The sequence below is a fragment of the Physeter macrocephalus genome, chromosome 5, assembly GCF_002837175.3.
Source record: "Physeter macrocephalus isolate SW-GA chromosome 5, ASM283717v5, whole genome shotgun sequence".
Taxonomy (NCBI): domain Eukaryota; kingdom Metazoa; phylum Chordata; class Mammalia; order Artiodactyla; family Physeteridae; genus Physeter; species Physeter macrocephalus.
The window spans coordinates 10,443,316-10,464,543 of NC_041218.1; positions in this window are offsets into that span (position 1 = coordinate 10,443,316).

Below are 21,228 nucleotides of genomic sequence, written 5' to 3' on the forward strand. Positions count from 1 at the left end.
GCGCATCCGGAGCCTGTGCTCTGCAACGGGAGAGGCCACAACAGTGAGAGGCCCGCGTACCACAAAAAAAAAAAAAAAAAAAAAAAAAGGAAATCTCTTGGGCCTCCCTGGTGGTGTTGTGTTTAAGAATCTGCCTGCCAATGCAGGGGACTTGGGTTCGAGCCCTGGTCCAGGAAGATCCCACCTGCCTCAGAGCAGCTAAGCCCGTGCACCGCAACTACTGAGCCTGCGCTCTAGAGCCCACAAACCACAACTACTGAGTCCACGTGCCACAACTGCTGAGCCCGCATGCTGCAACCACTGAAGCCCGCGTGCCTAGAGCCTCCGCTCCGCAACAAGAGAAGCCACCACAATGAGAAGCCTACACACTGCAATGAAGAGTAGCTCCCGCTCGCTGCAACTAGAGAAAGCCCGTGCACAGAGACAAAGACCCAACACAGCCAAAAATAAATAAATAAATAAAATATAATCTTATAATCTGGTCCTGCCTGCAATCTATTCTGAGTCCCTATTCGGGAAAATTCTAAAAATAAATAAATAAAATAAAAAATAAAAAGGGAAATCTCTGACTCCACTTCATCAGCTAAGCTCCCTATTTCTGCTCATCAAAGAGCTGTCCAAACATCAGTTCATCCCATTCTGCTCTCTCCAGCCTCCTTTAAACCCCCTCCATGTACTCTATCATCCCACACTTAAATGCAGCTAATTTTGACAAAGTCAATTGCTTAAACCCAACAGTCAATTTTCAGTCCTTATCTCGCTTGACCCAGCAGCAATATTTGACACTGATCATCCTTCTTTTTGATCACTTCCTTCTTGACACAGTCTCTTTCCTTGATTTTCAGAAAAATACACCCTCCTACCATACCTCTTACCACACTGTCCTCTTATCAAGTCTCCTTTCTACCCAACCTCTTAAAATTGCAGTGTTCCTGGACACAGTCCTTAAATCCTCTACTCCATCCACACTCACTATATCAGTGATCCTATATAGTCTCTTGGATCTAAAGGCTGTCTTTATACCAATAACTTTCAAGTTTATATCTCCAGCCCATACCTCTCCCTTGAACTTCAGATTCATGTATTCAAATCTCTACTCAATTCTCTTTGGGTCTCTAATAAACATTTGTATGTGGATATCTAATAAAAAATTCTATTTGGATATTTATTAAACATTTTCATTTGGATATGTCTTAAGTATTTCAAACTTATGCAATTCTGACCCCCCACAAACTGCTTTTACCTGTATTCTTCATCTAAGCTGACAACTATCTTTCTAAATCTAAAAGCTCAAGCCAAAAAATTTAGATTTAGCATTGAATCCTTTCTTTCTCTCACACCTACAGCTGATCCTTCAAAAAATTCTCTTGACTATATCTTCAAGATACATCAACAATTTTCTCACCACTCACATTTCCACTTCTAACACCCTGGTGTAAAAGCACCATCTTCTTTGGCTAGGATTATTGCAGTAGCCTTCTAGCCAGGTCCTTGCTTCCAGCCTTGCCCTATACAAGTACTCTCAATAAAGCAGTGAAAGTGATTGTTTTAAAATGTGAGTTGAATTATTACATCAAACCTACCTCAAAGTCTTCGAAGGTCTTCCCATTTCTTTCAAAGTCAAATCTGAAATCCTTACAGTAACTATATATTCCTACCTGACTTCTCTCCCCCAACCCACCCCTCTACCTATTTCCTCTCACTCTCCCCATCATTTCCTCCACTCCAGCCCCACCGCTCCTTTGCTGCTCCTAGAATATTCCAAACATAGTCTTATCTTAGGGCCACTGTCCTAACTCTTCCTTAACTGTTGCCTGCAATTCTCTTTTCCTAGATATTCACTAGCAACCTCCTTTTCATTCGTCAAGTTTGGCTCTCATTTTTAGTTAGATCTTCTTCCATAAACATATTTAAAATAGAATCTCTCCATCCCAGGATCAACATTTCTGATCTCTTTTATTTTGTTCTAATTTTGTAAGTAGTATTTGTTTTCTAACATTCTATATAATTTACTTGTATAGTTGAGTACAGGGATTTTTGTACCTTCTTTGTTTACTCATGTATCCCATTCACTTAGAACAGTGACAAATAGTAGGTATTGACATATAGTAGGTACTCAATAAATATTTGTTAAACAAATGTTATGTGAACAATTTATTTTTATCTGTATGTTCACTATGATATTTCTCAGATTTTATTGGCTCTCCTGGACACCAGACCCAGGTAGCATTTACCACATGACTATAATGTTAGGATCAAAATTTAAAGGTATTTCTATTCACCACAGAATCAATGATCCAAACTCAACTGTAAACACTTGGTGATCACAATGTGCAATTTCTCTCCAGTTTTCAGTATTCATTCAATTACATGCATCTCCACTTATCTCTTGTATATTTTCTGTGTATTTTTTGAAAGATGTGTTAGTATCTCACCAATATTAGAAAAGAGTGAGTGTATAGTTATATTTGAATTCTATAATCCCAGGATCCAAATTGTCCTATGACAACCATAGTAAGAACCAAATTGGCAAACATAATTTCAGAGTTTTACATTAAGGAAAATCATAATAAAATGGAAAGAACAAGTGTAAAACCTGTTTTGCCAGACTGAGTGGTTTTTAAGAAGAAGAAAGACAAAGGGAGGATAAATAAATCAGATACCAGGTCCTTGCTCCACCTGCCTCAGAACCTCTATGGGGAAACCCAAGAACATTGAGAATTGAGGCTTAATTGATCAGGAGTAGCAGAGGGAGAAGAGAATTAAGAAGGGCTCCTGAAGGCTCATAGGATCATCTACTAATGGTAGGCAGAATTCTTAAATGGTTGCCAAAGTTGTCCTGTCCTCATCCAAGGAAACTGGGAATATGATGAGACAGCATGCCCATGAATATGTTATGTTATATGGCAAGGGCACTTTGCAGATGTAATGCAGCTGGTCTCAAGGAACAGAGAGCAACCTCCGGCAGACAGCCAACAAGGAAAGAGGACCTCAGTCCTACAACCATGAAGAACTGACTTCTGCCAACACCTGAATGAACTTGGGAGCAGATTCTTCCTCAGAGTCTTCAGAAAGGAAGGTAGCCTTATCCACACCTGATTTAGATGATTTAGACAATGAGATTTTAGAATTTTTAAGCTGATGAGATACAGATGAAAAATCAACTTAATATGACACTGTGATGAAAAGAAGTTTTGGATACCATGGAACAGGCTAAATGTATTTTGCTTTTGGGAGGGACATGAATCTTTGGGGACCAGAAGGCAGAAGTGTAGTAGGCAGAATTCTAAAGATGACCCTCCCAAGATTCCAGTCCCCTGGTTTTTCAAACACTAATCTAGGTACTGCTTTGAAGGGATTTTACAAATTTAATTAAAGTGCCAAGTCAGTTAAATTAGAGTATGCAGATTATTCAGGTGAGTCTGATCTAATCAGCTAAAAGCTCTTAAAAGCAGAGTGTTCTCTTGTTGGTGGCAGAATGGAAGAAGACAGCAGAGATATTTGAAGAACGGAAAGAACTTGGCATTTTGTTGCTGGTTTGAAGTTGGAGGGAGTCACACAAGAAGGAATGTAGGCAGGCTTACAGAACTGAAAGAAAGGCCCTCAGCCAACAGCCAGTGAGGAACAGTGTTGGACTTCAGCTTCCAGTTGCAAGGAACTCAATTCTACCATCACCCCAAATCCAGAGAACAATATATCAACCAAGGCCCCACTTTCTCCAACCAGATGTAAGTCCACGCAATCAAACATGATCCTGAGGTATAGCAGTGAGGGGATGAAACTTGAAGACTCTTGACCTAAAGAGAATGATCAATACAAAGGCTACTGTGTAAAACCAATTCTGATAGGGAGTTAAATTTTAGGTAGACTAACTACCTGTACTGCAAAGAACTCATTAAGCCAGGAAATACTGAGATCTCAGCATGTAAAAATTCCGTTATCACCTAGTGGAGAGTATGTTCAACTACTGGAAATAAAGAATCTACTTTGTCCCGTTGAGTAGAGAGTGATTGACTTTTTTACTTTGATAGATTAGTATAGTAAATATCAATTCATGTGTATCATTTATAGAAATGAAAACAAAATGACATGCTAAAATAATTCATTTATCTAAAAAAATGTTTACTCCATAAGAGATGCATAGAAATCAGTAAATAAAAAGATTTCAAGTAGTTTGTCATGCATATTGTATAATATGTGACTAGAAGCAAAACTCAATAAATTGCACTTTAATGAAAAGTTCAAAACCTTGAAAACTGTTCTTGCCTTTATATCCCCACTTTTAAATTGAGCAAAATATTACATGCTTATGGAGGTATGTAATGTGATAATGGGATAGGTTGTGTTTTATGAAGAGATTGTAAAACCCATGAAAAGTTGCCCACAGCTAAGAGGAAATTAGGCCAAGCATAAAAAGCATATAGCTAGTGGAAAATAAGAATTTTAATAAAATTGAAAATACAACCCATCTCCCTTTCTTCTACTTCTTCAGGCTACCAATGTTCTTTCTGAGCCATGTTTCATTGTTATAACATTGATAAGTTTGAAGAAAGCAAATAAAAGTTTTGAGAGTTGGCAAAATAGTTTTGGATGCTGAGCCATCTGATAGCTGACAGAGCAGAGTTAGTTCATTGATAGCATTAAATTTGGTTGTCATATGAATGGTATAATAAATAGCGTAACTAAAAATGGGTAATATTTTTACATGTGAGCATTAGGATAAAATAATAGATTTTAGATATAGAAAATAATTTTGAGAAGTCTAATCCAGCTTCTCAATTCACAGCCAAGAAAACAGAGGATTAGGAAGAGCAGTAGTTATAGACATAAATAAATAAAGTGAAAAATCTGAAATTTGAGCCTATCTCTCCTGATCCCATCTACGTATACTTTACTCTACCAGATAGAAATAATTTTTAAATAAAAGGAAAAAATAATAATTTGTCCTAAAAGGAAAAAAATTAATCTAATAGTAACATTTGCCTTTTAAAATTATTGATATTACCAAGATTACCATCAAAATCAGGTAGTAAAAAATTTCCAGAGCTTCCAGATGGACTTCCTTTGTTCCTATCTTTAATAAAACAATACAGAAAGGAATATAATTAGTCAAGGGAAACTCCAGCTGTATTTGAATCGATCCAAATTGATGACAAACACTTTGCCTTTCTCTAGTCTCAAATCATAATGAAATTCCTTTCTGCAGTGTTCAGTCCTCTTTGGTGATATCATGTTCATGTAGTAGCACTGACAGCTGAGACCTTTCAAAATACACATAAGATAGGAGAGGTAAGTGAGGTCTTTTGTGTATCTTGCCAACTGTTCTCCTAGAACAAAAGTTCCATTTTTACTATACCTATGTACACACATACATACACAAATACTGACACACTCCTCATGAGGAAATGCATTCATTTTTTTTTAACTTAAGTTAACTTTAGGGTTTACAACAAAATGAGTCCTAATTTGTGGGTTTATTTCTGCGCCTACAACTGCTTCCTCCTTCCTAAGATTTCCCTATGGCTTGGTGGAAGAGAATGAGGTCAAAGATAAACACTATCCTATAGATTCCTGACTTCATTTGCTGGTCCCTAGGAATTACGCTTTACCCACATCTAGGACGGCTGAATACTTAAATAGCTTGGAAACACAAATTAAATAAATAACATCGTTTCTTTTTTCATCTACAGGGTAATTTGCACTGGTACAAGGAACAGAACTGGTGGAAGCATGGTTCATTGTGTTCAGCATTAAGTTAAATTCTAAAGATGCAAAACAAAAGGAATAATACACTGCTGGCAAAATTACAAAGACAGTGAGGGCTAATTCTAAGGCCTTCCACAGGGGAGAAAGGGAAAATTGAAATATCTAAGTAAAAAAATAACCCTTTCTCATGGACATTTTTGCCTTGTGCTGTGGGGTAATTAAAGTCAATTGCTGAAATAGGGACAAAAATCTACTAAAGCATCATATGTTATTTGTGACTGGGAGATCATAAAAAGCATTGGTTTAAAAAAGAACAGGAATGTCCTTTGCTTGGCCTGTCATCTTTAAATCTACTCTGTTCAACGTGGCACTAAGGGCTTCACATTTGTATGACACAGCCTGAACCAACAAGTGAGCTTTGAAATGATGAAGGCAACCTTCCCAGGATGGTGACATTGTCAATGTACACTTAAATTTTCATATCTTATGAAATGAGATAAGAACCATAGATGAAAATGAAACTTTCGTCAAAGTGACTGAAGTGTTTAAATTTCCTATATAAAAATCAGAGTCTTATGGAAATTTCGAGTCTGATTCTGGGACTTTAAGTTCACAAGGAAGGCATGTGGGAAGAGAAGATGGGTAAGTAGAGGATAACGAGGCCAACCTGGAACCACAATATGGGCTAGAATCCATGAGGATGGGTTGAAACCTGTGTCAGTTTATTGGTCTCTGATCTTGAGGGTATGGAAGTCCAGCAGGGGACGCTGGTGCCCTTCATCATGGAAATGAACACACCTCTGGACCAGGAGCTGGAAAAGCTGAAAGAAGATCCAGAGGAAAGTAGAGCATTTGCAGGACAGGTAGCTGCCCTATACCTATGATATGAGCCAGGAGATAAGCTACAACAGGGGTGAGTTGCAAAGTGGCCGTTGCCTTGATTCCATCCTCCAGATCTCACTCAAGCACCTCTCTTGTTGCCCACTTTATATCAGTGAAATATATACAGTGAGTCTTTAAATAATGGTATTTTCATCCAAATGGCTTCCCAATGACGGAATGCATTTTATAATACCCAACAGAAGAGCTACACACCCTCTGATTATCAGAGAGGAATCTTACTTACAGGAAAGAAAATAGGACATAATTTCAATAACAACAGCAAAAAGATTCACTGTATTTAAAAACACTATTATTCAAAATTTCTTAAGTATTTGGAGATGGTAGTTATAATTGTAAGATTCATCCATGCTGTCTATATAAAACCAAAGTTAATTCCTTTTTATGGCTGAGTAGTATACTATGAGAATATACTATGCCTTATTTAATCTTTCACCTATTTTTGGACATTTGAGTTGTTTTCAGTGTGGGGCTAGTACAAATATTTCCGAATGTTTTACATCTCTTGTCAATCCAAAAATTGTCTAATATTTATTTTTCTTTAGGCATTCATCCAGAGTGAATTATTAATATTTGTGAACACTCTGGTTATGGATATGGCAAGAATAATTTTTACAGCTTTAGGGAAGTATAACACATAAAATTAAATGCATATATATATAGTCAATTATAATAGTTAATTTTAACAGAAACATATAAAGTGTATTGTTTTATCAGTTTTCACACATACACACACAGTGAAACATCACAACAATCAAGATAATTAAAATATCTATCACCCCCAACATTTACACATGCATCTCTGTAACTGCTCCTTATGCCTCTACTCCTAACTCCCACACTGAGAAAATCTCTAATCTGTTTTATGTCTCTACAGATTAGTTTGAATTTTCTAGAATTTTATGTAAATGGAATCATAGAGTATGTACTCTTTTTTTGCTCTGGTTTCTTTTCAGCATAATAATTCTGGGATTCATTCATGTTCTTGTATATAACCAAAGTTCATTCTTTTTTATGGTTGACTAGTACACCATTATAAGAGTATTACAATTTATTTAATAATTCATTTATTGATGGACATTTGGGTCATTTTCAGTTTTGAGCTGGAACAAGTAAGGTTTTATGAACATTTGTACACATATCTTTGTATGGAAATATGCTTTCATCTCTCTTGTGTAAATGCCTAGGAATTAAATAGCCAAGTCATGTCATAGTTATGTATGTAAATGTTTTTCCTAAGATGATTGTGCCTTTTTACATTTCCACTAACAAGCTATAAAATGTCAAGAGGTTACAAAACCTTGCCAAAATTGTTTTGGTCAGGCTTCTAATTTTAGGCATTCTAGTGAGTGTGTAAAGACATCTCATTGTAGTTTTATTTTATTTTAAAGACTTTTTTGCTATGGACCGTTTTGTTTTAAAGTTTTTATTGAATTTGTTACAATATTGCTTCTGTTTTACGTTTTGGCTTCTCAGCCATGAGGCATGAGGGATCCCAGCTCCCCGACCAGCAATTGAACCCGCACCTCCTGCATTGGAAGGTGAAGCCCTAACCACTGGACCACCAGGGAAGTCCCTCACTGTAGTTTTAATTTGCATTTACCTAATGACTAATGACGTTGAGTATCATTTCATGCGCTAATCTTTAATTCATGTATTTTTTTTGTTTTTTGGTGAAGTGTTTGTTCACAATTTTTTACCATGTTCTAAGTGGGTTGTTTACCAACATATTATGTATGGGTAGCATGTTATCTTTACCTAGGTGATAGACATCATCACCTAGTCCTAGAATTTTCTGTTTACAAATTTAATTTGTTTAGTAGAAAAAGCACTATTCATTTATCTATTTCTTTTTGAGGGAACCTTGGTAATTTGTGTCCTTCAATAAATGTTACATTTCAGGGCTTCCCTGGTGGCGCAGTGGTTGAGAGTCCGCCTGCCGATGCAGGGTGCACGGGTTCCTGCCCCGGTCCGGGAAGATCCCACATGCCGCGGAGCGGCTGGGCCCGTGAGCCATGGCCTCTGAGCCTGCACGTCCGGAGCCTGTGCTCCGCAATGGGAGAGGTCACAACAGTGAGAGGCCCGCATACCACAAAAAAAAAAAAAAAAAAAAGTTACATTTCATTTAAGTTGTCATATATCGGCATGAAGTTGCCCATGATATTCCCTTATTATCCTTTTAAACTCTGTAAGCTCTGTACTAATGCCTCCTCTCTCATTGTTGATATTGATAATTTGTTTCATCTCTTCCCTTGAGATTGGCTAGAAGTTTATCAATTTTATTAACCTTTTCAAAAAGCCAGATTTTGGTCTCTTTATTTTTCTCTAGTTTTTCTGGTTTCTGATTTCTGCTTTTACCTTTCTTCTGCCTGCTTCAGGTTTAATTTGCTCTTCTTTTTAAAGCTTTTTGTAAGGTGGAGCTGAGGTCACTGATTTCAGTCCTTCTTTTGATATATATATTTGTCACCTCTGACACTGTAACTTTTATCTCTAGAAGCTTGATTTGAATCTTATTTTATCCTTCATATCTCTACTTAACATGCATAATATTCCTTCTAGTTTCTTATACATATGCCATATAAGTATAACTGTTTTAATATTCTTGTCAATTCTATCATTTGTATCTTCATAGGTCTATTTCTATTAATTGATTTTTTTCTCATTCTGAATCATATTTTCCTGCTTGTTTGCATACCTAGTCACTTTGGATCTGATGTTAAACATTGTGAATTTTACCTTTTTGGATTCTCCATATTTTTATACTCCTTTTAATATTCTTGATCTTTATCTGAGGTGCTGTAGAGTGACTTGGAAACAGTTTGATCCTTTCAAAGCTTGCTTTTATATTCCTTTAGGTGAGAGCAGACAGAACTTTACTGGAGAACTAATTCTGCTCCACTACTGAGGCAAAACACTTCTGAGTACTCTACCCAAAGTCCTTTAATTACAAAATTACAATCCCTCTGAATCACGGGAGCAAGAACTTTTGTCATCCCTGTGACCTCTGTAAATGTTTTCCTTGAGTCCTTTTGCTTGATCCTTTCCCAGCCTTAGATAGTTGTCTCACATGCATTCATCAGTACTCAGCTAAAGACTTGAAAGAAAACCTGTGTGGATGTTCAGATCCACATACTTCCTCTCTCTCTCCCTTTCCCTTTCTCTTTCTCTTTCTCTCTCTACCTCTCTCTCTCAGTTGGTAATCTGCTTTGCAAATTTTACTTGCTTTGGTCTCTCCTCTTTTCTTCAACTCAGCCAGTCCAACAGGCTCCAGTTAGCTGAGCCAATCAGAAAGCATCCCTCATATTTTCCCCCTCTCTCAGAGATCAATGTCCTGCCCTGTTTGATGTCTAATGTCTGAAAATCATTGTTCTGTATATTTTATCTGGTTTTTATATTGTTTAAGGTAGAAGGTAATTCTGGTCCTGTTACTTCATCTTCCCAAGACTATTTTAACAGCTTCGGGGGGAAGGATGAACACTAAATTATGGGAAATTGTTTTGTAACTTCACAGCTGAATTTTCCTTTACAAATCTTGTGCAATTGTCTGCTTTATTGAATATACAGTTTAGGAATGGATTCTTGTCAATAAAGTATTCTAAATACTAGCATAATTTTCCATATATTCTATTGGTTTTTTTCTCTTTATTTACATTTTTAGACTGAATATTATCAACTTATATTACTCTCTAAGGATTTATAAAACTTTTCATCTAGAAAATGAGATGGTCTCCAGTTGTATTTGAAATCCAGTTATCCAGCTGGGGAGTGTTAATGTTTATAAGGTAAGGCAGTTGTATATTACTATTACTAGTAACACAAGGCAATTTTTAATTCTGCTTTATACTAAGAAGTCCTTGTCACCTCAAAAGCACTACAGATTTTCGAAAACTTTTGGAGAATGTGAGCCCATTTTAGTCAATGCAATGATAAGGAAAACTTGGTTAAAAAACAACAACAGCAACAAAAAGAATAGGCCCTGGATTTAGGATTAGAAATGACTTTACAAGAAATATCCTGGAAATACATGTTGATTACATTTTATTTTAAATTCTTTCTATGTCCTCTTACCTCTAATGATATTTTTTCCAATATGTCTTTCCCAGTATCCTCCTATTCACTCCTGCTCCCCCGGTGAAAATAGCTCTTAGGAAAATGTTATGAAAAACTCATACTATGGAAGATAATTCATTCCAGGAGATAATATAGAGGTTTTGTTTGCTTTGGGTTTCTTTGGGTTTTTTGTTTGTTTTCATTTGGGGTTTAAAAAGTAACACAGACACTTTTTTAGCTTAGTTCAGAGAAGGTATGTTTGAAACAAATGCCCTGAAATGTTGCCCCTAATCCTGATTCTTCTATTACTCTCTGAAGATTTGATGATGGAAATTCAATAGTTATCAAGGGATGCTGGTATAGAAATGATAAGAAACTTCACTCATATTCTGAGGTGTGCAAAACACAGGACTGAGAGTCAGGAAACAATTTTGAGACCTGTTTCTGGCTCAGTCCCAAAGTTCCCTTTACAGCCTGGGACAAAAATTTCTCTGGATGTAGTTTTCTCATGTGCAAAAATAAAAATAGTTAAAAATTCGGGTATCATCCACAGCATTAAGCACAGAGAGTCCACACTAAAGAAGCTCAATATATGTTTATGAATTGAAGTATCTTATTCAGTGTCACAAAACTCTCCAGGGGAGTAAACAACCTTATTCTACTTATAAACTTTCACCAATTTTCAAACAAAAGATCAAGTCCCTTGAACAAATGAATGTAAACAATTTTCATTTGTTTCTCTTCAGTTTGAGTTTCTGGAAAGACTGACTCAAGGAGAAAGAATAAAAAGAATGTTTTAACACTGGTTAATTAAAATCTAGATCAAAGTAATTAGTTTGGAAATATGCGGTCTATTTCCACCAAAGTCATGACAAAAGCATCTGGCTACTAAGACTTTAGGAGACCTTTTGATTTTTTTTTTTTTTTTCAGGTAAGAGAAAGTTCACAGATGAATGAATCTTTGTTTTAATCTAGGATGAAACCTCCTTAAACCAGTTTTCAAAGTTTCTAAAGAAATTGTTTTGGAAAGTAAATTTTCAAATGAAATTTATAACTTTGGGTAAAACTATACTATATTATGCTGCCTTTAATTAGGCAACAAACTAAAAAGTGATTTCTTTCTGATGACATTCTAATTTGCTTTTTGTTTCCTGAGAATAAGTCCATGTATTTCTTCAAAAGAAAATATTTAAGGGTTTTAAAATACTTTTGTATATTTAATGCCTTTCCTGCCATTACTTCAATCAATGGTTATTGATAAATTAATTGTTAATTAGTTGCTAGACTGTTATTAAAAACCATGCAAGAAGGCACCAATGATACTCTACAGAGTTTGTGCATTAACTTTGTCATTTGTGTACGTGTGTTTTATTTCTCTTCTCCCTTTAAAAACCTCTGTCAAACTATCACCCCTACATATAAGTCTAACTTTTGGTACATGTGGAGGTTCCACAACCTAAAGGATAATTAATTCATCACAAATTTTCTAATAAACAATGTGAGAGACATTTTGTTACTCTATTTATTCCAATTAAATATTTTCAAAGCTATGTTGACATCTGTTGACTATGTTTAGAGCTCTCTAGGACTGGGGAAAATAAACTCCAAAACTTGTTAGAGGAAGATACATTCTTTGGGATTTACCCTGCCATAGAAACATCTTTTTCACCCCACTCCTTAGACTATGGTGCTTAATCTTTAACGTGCACAAGGATCACCTTGGCTTCTTTAGAAAAATGTTCATGGTCCCAGCATATGTGACATGCTTGCCTCTCTTGGAAAGTTTCCTGACTCCATACCTATATCATCCATCTATCCCCGTAGGGAAAGGTTCCTCTTGTGTGTCTTACTGGGAACAGTGTTCCTCTCAGCAGGCTCTTTCATTGGAAATGATTTATTCACATCCATGATAAGGAAAAATAGCCTGAACTAATAAATCAATTACACTATGTGGAAAATCTCTGATTCATAATTTTCCAAACTGAAAAACCCAAGAATATGCAATGTTAGAACATAGTTGCTAACATTAGTGGTCACTGGTATCCTAGTTTTTCTGGGTAAGACTGACCTTCACACTGGGGGATGTGGGACTTGAGGGTAAAGGGACTTGTCTCACAGACCTCCAAGTCCATTTCATTACTTATTTCCCTATTCTGTCATGCTCACCCATTCACTCATTTGGTAACTCATCTGCTCATAACAAATTTATTGTGCATTTACGATGTGGCAGGCACTGTGCTGAATACAGAGGATGCGACATTGTTCAATACTTGTTTAACTGACCTCATCTACCTTAATATTCAGCCCCACTCTTTTAAATATAGAAGGGAAGGCCATTCAACAGTTCAATGATTATTTTGCCTAAATATATGTTTTCAATTCATCTGATTTTCTAGGCATGATAGGAGGCTCTTGGGACAGTGATGACTAAACTATTGTTCTTTCCCTCAGAATATCACAGTGCTAAATGCAGGTAGGGAATAAAGGAGGGAATGACTGATCCTGGAGAGATTTTGTGAAGGTTTATTGAGTGAGGTAGTGTTCATCTGTGTTCATTGAATTTAGCAGGCAAAGAAGAAGAAAGACTTCCCCAGAAGAATAAACAAGACACAGGCTGGTAAGTGTTCATCCACTATGATATGTTCAGAAAATTTTTTTTTTTTTTTTTTTTTTGCGGTACACGGGCCTCTCACTGTTGTGGCCTCTCCCGTTGCAGAGCACAGGCTCCGGACGCACAGGCTCAGCGGCCATGGCTCACGGGCCCAGCCACTCCGCAGCATGTGGGATCTTCCCAGACCGGGGCACGAACCCGTGTCCCCTGCATCGGCCGGCGGGCTCTCAACCACTGTGCCACCAGGGAAGCCCCAGAAAAATTTTTAAATATATTCGGTAAAGTATACGGTGTCAGTCAGAAACTGGGAATTGAGACTTGAAAAATAAATTAAGAAAATACTTTGAAAAGTCTAATCCACCAAACTGTAAATTTTGGATGTTAATTCTTACTGTTTAGTCAGTGGAAAATGTAGGCATATGACTACCTTGATCATATTCCATCTTCAGGAGGATGACATTAGAGAAGGCACTTGAGAAGGGGTAAGTGAGAGTATTGGGAACAATTGGGAAGTTGATACAAAAATGAAGGTGAACAATATTTGGGGGAGATGTTAAGGCAGTGACAGTGAGGATGGGTAAAGAGAGGTGATGAGGGATGTGTTTTATTTCAAATTAAGAGGATTTTATGACTGGTTGAACTTTACAACAGATGGCAAAAGAGAGAAAATCCAAAGACTTGAACATTTCAAACTTGAGAAGCAGAATGTTGATATTATTAATCAAACAGGGATACAGAAGGAGGAAGTACCTCACAGGTGAAGAAGTTGAATTTAGTTTGGGGCAGGTTCTGTGTTAGGACCTTTAGAACCCATAGTTGTAAACGTTGGCTAGGCTGCTGAATGGATGGATATAGATGAATCCAAATTGGAACTGAAGTTGTAGAAGATGAACCCTTAGTAGAGGGCATAATTTTTTGAAAAATATATTTTCAGTTATAGCAGAATTTTATAATCTGGCAATCCTACTCAGGTCTATATTTTTTCCTTGATCTTCATTGTTTTTGAAATTATTCTGGAAACTATTGTGTTACAGATTTTTTTTGCCAAGCAGTTTAGAGGATGAATGAGGAAATAGTTCTGAAATGAGAAACTACTTTGCCCAAATTCTCAGAGTTAGACTACTGGCATATCCAGAATTAGAATCGAGCTCTCTGATTCTCAAGTAAGAATTCTTTCCACTGTATCGTGCTCACTACCAAAGAGCCCAAATATCTATATTTGACTAAATAATCATCACAGGAAAATCATGGCCCCGGCTACACAAAATGTAAAAAGGAAAAGAAAAGGAAGGAAAATATTAGAGGACTTTGCAGAGTCATGGATATACACATCCACACACTCACATACAATCGCAGAAATGATTTTCCTTATCATTAAATCTACTTACTAAAAATATTGTGAATAATAAAATATCACTAATTGCATGCAAAAAATAAACAAATAACAGGATGGTAACTGAATTGAGGGCTGAAGGTAAGTAGTAATATATAAAATAAAACAAAATAAAATAAAATGAAAGGGTTCTTTCATGAACCAACAATAATAATAATGTGCTAGATCAGCTTAATTCTTTAACACCTAAACATAAATACCTAAATTGCTCTTCAATTTCTACAAAAGAACATGCTGAGATTTTGATTCCTTTAAAATTGGAATTGCATTAAATCTACCAGTTTGAGGGAAAATGACATTTTAACAACATTAAGTCATCTGATCTATGAATATGGGATAACAGTTATCTATTTATTTAGATCTTATTTAATTTCTCTTAACAATGAATTGTTTTTCAGTAGACTGGTATTTCATCTGTTATATCAGATGTATCCTTAAATATGGCTTTTCTTTGAAGTCTTGTGACTTCAAACCGTAACATCCACCAACACAAAAGCATTTTCTGATAATGCTTTTATGGGTTGAACTGTATCCCCACAAAATTCAAATGTTGAATTCCTAACCCCCAGTACCTCAGAATGCTACCTTATTTGGAGATAGGGTCTTTACAGAGGTAATCAGATCACAGTGAAATATTTAGGGTAGGCTCTAGTCCAAAAAAACCCATAAAACCATAACGATAAAAAGGGGGAAATTTGGAGATAGATATGCACAGGAAGAGCACCATGTGACCATGAAGGCAAAGGTAAGGGTGATGCTTCCACAAGCCAAGGAACACCAAAGATTGCCAGCAAAAGAACAGAAGTAAGGGAGAGGCATGGAATGGACTTTCCTGACAGCCCTCAGAAGGAGTTAACCCTGCTGACAACTTGATCTCAGACTGCTGGCCTCCAGAACTGTGAGAAAATACATCTCTATTGTGTAAGCCATTCAATTTGTGGTACTGTGTTATGGCAGCCCTAGAGAACTTATCCAAATGCTATGCTATAAGATTCAGAATACCCGGGATTTTGTTTAAAGACTAAAAATAATTAATCTCCCTTTTTAGATCACAGATCAAACCATGCCAAAGTCTCATCTATTTCTAAATAAATGGAAACTCCCATCAACTCCTTCAGACTCCTAGATTATCATTCAGTAAAACACACCTCCACAGCACAAAGGAGGGTGGATTTTGGAAGTGAGGCTGGTCCTGATCACTCTCTGCTCAGAAAAGGCCAACCAGAGCTGTCCTGTCCTGGATCTTGCCAGGCCCATGCACTGCACCGGACTCTTTCTGGGTGTCAGCTGCTCTTTCGTTCATGTGGCATGTTTGCAAGTTGCACTAACTCATTCAAGGCTCTACTGTATCATTTAGAGTAATTCACCAGTTTGGAGGTGGCTAAGACTAGCCCTAAATTAAACTAAATAATACCCTACAGGCTTGAACATGTTAATGTAGTTTTTGAAGTGGCCTCCTTTAAAGACACAATCTGCCACATTCCAGACAATCCCCACCTGCCCAGGCAGCATCTTCTGGGAAAAAGCAGAATATGCACTCTTAGGAAAATGACAGGCACTTTACCATTCTGGGTTCCAACCAACAGAAAAACACCAAAGTTATTTATGTGGCCACCTCTGGGAACAATAAGCATGAGTGCATTCCACTTACATCTTAAATATTATTATTACACAGTAAGAAAAGAGAGGGTTACATAGATAATTGTAAAAGCAAAAATAACATTAACCTCAGAATGGCTAAGACCCTACATACTAATTTTAAACTTCACCACCTCTTAGGTCCATGTTTCCATCACTAGATGCCTTTTGTCTTCATGCTGAGTTCTTTCTTTAAATCCATATTCAAAAATTACTCTCATTTGTGCTAGAGAATACAAAGTTATAATGACTTCAAGTTAATCTCAAAGGAATTCTGTAAGTGAATGAGAGAAGCAGCATACTTGGGGGAAGAAGCTAGGAAAAAGAGGTGGTTTTAGGAGATGTCAAGTTCATCTTGATCCCACAGGGAGCTCTGGAGCAGAAGTTGCACCACAGTTGTACTGCCCAAAGCAAGGAGGCTAAACTGTTATATCCCCAGGGAGGGAGTACAAAGCCTCCCTGGGGTTCATCAGGCAAGGCAACTCCCAACAGCCCAAGACAATCCTCCAAACACGGTGCAACAGAGAGTCATTTGCAACAAAATCAGTAGCGCCTAAGTCAACCTAGTCAACGAGATCTGGGTGGGACCTCAACAGCCTCTAAAACAACCATCAACATGTATTTACTCAGTACCTAACTGACTTGTAGATGCATTAGGCAATTCATAAGCCCCACTATCCAGAATTTAAATCTTATTGAGAAGACAGGATATGTATATGTGAAAAGTGAAACAATTAAAATAAGTTTCCATTTTAGTACAACCTCTTATACTAAATCTGACAACCTTTGAATAGGTTACAGCAAAATCTTTTATCTTTGAGTTTATCTCAGATGGGTTTATATATTACATGTAAAGAAATGGAAATTTTTAACATTAATTTTCCTCACAAAGCAATGAAACGTTCAAATTCAAGCTGCAGAAAAAAGAATTTAAATGGGTTTAACCATTTTTGACGGCTGGAAAGTATCTTATAAAGCCTTATATGTGAACATTCAATTCAATAAGAATTATCTTCTTCAAATAAGCCAAACACCAAATGGTATTGAAGAATGTTTTACCAGAACTACTATTTTATGTATTTCCCAACATCCATTCCCCATCCTTTTCTCAAGCATCCCAGTATCCCAAGTCCTGTAATTAAATGTTTCTAAAGAAGGTTAAGCATGAAAATAGTCATCCCTCCTGTACTATACACATAGATATATACCAGACATTTGCAAAAAAAATTCCCTTACAAGGAAGTATTTTCAAGAATAATTAAATACTAAGGTCAATCAAATCTCATTCAGTATCCAAATACAGTTGAGTGGCTTAGACTAAGTCTTAGAGTTGTAAAATTCATAATTCTTGAAGAAATATGGGAAAAAATGATTTTACGGTTAGAAAGTTGTGCGGTAATATTTACCGTTAGGAATAATCCTGATGGCTACTAAAATTCCTAGTTTCACAAACAATATTGATAACAAAGTTTTTCCGCCATGAGTTTTCATGTCCAAAAGAACTGGTAGTTATTTTCACAGTATGAGACCAATGGCAGAAAGCCTGCTAGATGAATAGCTGCAAACACCTTCATAGCTGCTTAATAGTTGAAGGAAAAAAACCCAGTAGTGATAAGGATTCTGATCTGTGCCCTATGTAGTCAAGTATGTGCATGGAAACTTAGTAGCTTCAAGAAAGAATATATTTCTTCTTCCTCGGGAGACCAATATTGATTTCTATATATTCTGACAATTGACCTGGAGCTGTATTTCCAGAATGCCTTCCTCCTGATAAAGAGGTGCCTGCCATACCAATAATGCTTATAATCAACGGTTCTTGACTGCTGGGTGCTGGATCAGCCATGCAGTCCAAAATATGATAATTTAAAAGCAATTTAAGGATTTTACAGTTTATGTTTATGGTCATATAGGTCATCTTTTTTTTCCTGGCATTCATCATTTCAAGTATCAAAAAAAAAAAAAAAAAAAAAAAGAATAGACCTGGAAAACCAGATTAAAACTGCAAAAACACAAAGTTCAGTCATGAAAAGCAAAGAACTTTCCCAGAATCAAGAAGGCATGCTTCCGAGTTATCCCTTTGTTATTACCAAAGCAAGGGTGACTTTTGTTATTAGAAGTAGCAAAAAGATATTGAGATACCAGTTAATTGAATAATATGAAAAAAATAATATATCAGTAAATCATACAGAGATGCTCACCAAAAAATATAAATACTGGTTTTCAGACATACAGAAAACATTACTAAATGTTGATAGATATCATATAATAATATCATGTATATGGCTTGATATGTTTTTAGAGATTCTTAATTCTCTAAAGGTTTTGAAAAATTATTTTTTTTAGAACGTATTCTATGGCTTAGGAATCCTTCTGAGAATCCTGGCTGTCTCAACCACCTTGAAAGGAGAAGGCCAGGAAAATATTCCTCCCACAATTACATTACCAGTGTTAAGATGACCTCACTGCCTCCAGAAGGGAGCTGTGAACTTGGCCTTCATGGTATAGTTGTCTCTCTTACTATGGTTAGCCAGTGGCCAGCCTCTCTCAATCTCTGCCCATAACAAATATGAATCATGGGTTCATAGGCTACATTAACTCCATTCCAAGAAAAACAAGTTAACCTTTGTGGTCAGAGGAAGCCTTGCTCAGTTAGTGGCCGGTCTGTTTATCAGTAATGAAGATAAAATATCACGATATCAATAGACTTTGTAACTATTATGGATGGGTAACTCTCTCTTATTAGACACAAGTGGAAATGATTTGTCTTCAGTAATAGAGAAGGACGACAATGTGCCAGTAAATGATATTGTTGGGAATTACTTAAAATAGTTATTCCCCTTGGAAGTTCAATGCATGATGCTAGAGAAAAATATGTTATCTATCCATATTTTAACCCTATTTTAAAAGTAACCCTTGGGCTTCCCTGGTGGCACAGTGGTTGTGAGTCCGCCTGCCGATTCAGGGGACGCGGGTTCGTGCCCCGGTCCGGGAAGATCCCACATGCCGCGGAGCGGCTGGGCCCGTCATCCATGGCCACTGGGCCTGCGCGTCCGGAGCCTGTGCTCCGCAATGGGAGAGGCCACAGCAGTGAGAGGCTTGCGTACCGCAAAAAAAAAAAAAAAGTAACCCTTGTAAATCTAGGGTGTTCTAATACTTCATCATTGAGATAAAGCCTTATGTCCCAAGGGTAAACCTGCAAAATTCAAACAAGAGTTCAGATCTTTGGGGTATATGTTAATGCCTTAACAGCAAAGCGGTATTTATTTGTGTGTCTATATGCGTTCCTGTGAGAGAATATTTCAATATTTCATTTAATAGGTCTTCAGAAATTAGTGAGGTAAAAACATTTATCAATATAAATAAGCTATTTCTTTTTTTCTTCCTTCGTTTTCCTTTCTAAGCATACTTCACTTTACTTAATGGTGAGTACTAAAATGTTGATCACAGTGGAAGTTTCCTTTATGAGTTTATTTTCTTATGGCTAAGGAAACACAAGAGATGCTTTATCATTATTCAATTATTTACTGAGTAAACACTAGATATAAATTAAAGGTAACTTTCTAACAATCTGTTTGATTTTTTATCATTGTCAAAAAATTCAAGCTATGAAGAGAAATCATCCATTTTCTTCAATCATCCAAATTCATTTCAACCATGAAGCATCCTTGCAGAATATGGAAGTAAAATATGACTCCTGGTCATATATAAATAGTTTACAATAAAACGTCCTATATTTATCAACACCAAGCATAGGATTTGAGCTAGTCAATGGTCAGTAGTTTAAATGTCATGACACACCTGATCGAAATAGGTCCTTCTTCAAAAGGAAAGCACATTGTATGGTGTTACGCTTTCCATTTAGATTATCACCTCAAGAATAAGTTATTAGCCTAGTTTTGTCATTGGAGCCATACCTCCTTTTGTATGTATATCATAAGGATTTCATAAGCCAGTCAGAGAATGCAGATGGAAGGATAATGTATCCTTTTCTTCATTCTGTGAGTTTGGATATTTTAATAATATAAAGTAATATAAACTAATTCTAAGATATTGCAAATTTCTACAAAGCATCCTGGGTTATTATACTTAATCTATGCACAGTCTTCTAACACGTATGCAAAGCTGTACTTTATTTTTTTTAATATTTAAAGCAATTTTATTTTTAAAAATTATTCATGGGAATAATTTAAAAGTAAAATAAAATCAAACATAATTCAATTATACGGTTTCACATGGGGCTAAGAGTTCAGAATTAATATTATAATTTTGGATATGTTAAATGTGTTCTGTTAAGCCGTTTTATCTTTCTTTTTCTTCTCAACATCTTCTGACCTATTTAACCTAATTACCTTCGTAAATATCTATCTGCTTTACAAAACCAGGATTTTTGTTGGAAATATCATTTTCTTTCCTGTTTCACCTAATACTGTATGTTAATATTTCTTCACCTTATTTTCTAAAATAATGTTTCTTTTTGGGATCATTTTTAACTGGAATGTGTAAACTTATTTGTTTGAATGTCTAAGTTTGTTTGTTTGTGATGGGTGGGAGTGTGTTGGCCCCATCGATAATGAAGAAGAATTGTATACCCTGTAGGGGAGAATCAAATTTTTCTTCTACCCTTCTAGGTTCTTTGGCTGGTCTAGTAATTAAGTTGACACAAGACAAATTAACAGGAGAAAAACAAATTTAATTGTGTGTGTATGGGAGCCCAATAAAAGTATGAGGCCCTAAGGCTGTCAAACAAATGAGGCTTACATGCCATCCCAAGCTAAGAAATGAGATAGAGGCCTGGGGCTTCACAGAGGGGGAGGGCAATTCACAGGAAGACAAGAGGGACAGACATTAGGTAATCAGATGTCTGCCCTGCCATGCAAGTGACTGTTTGAGATAAAAAGTGATCTCTGGTAAGTTCTCTTTCCTGGCCCAG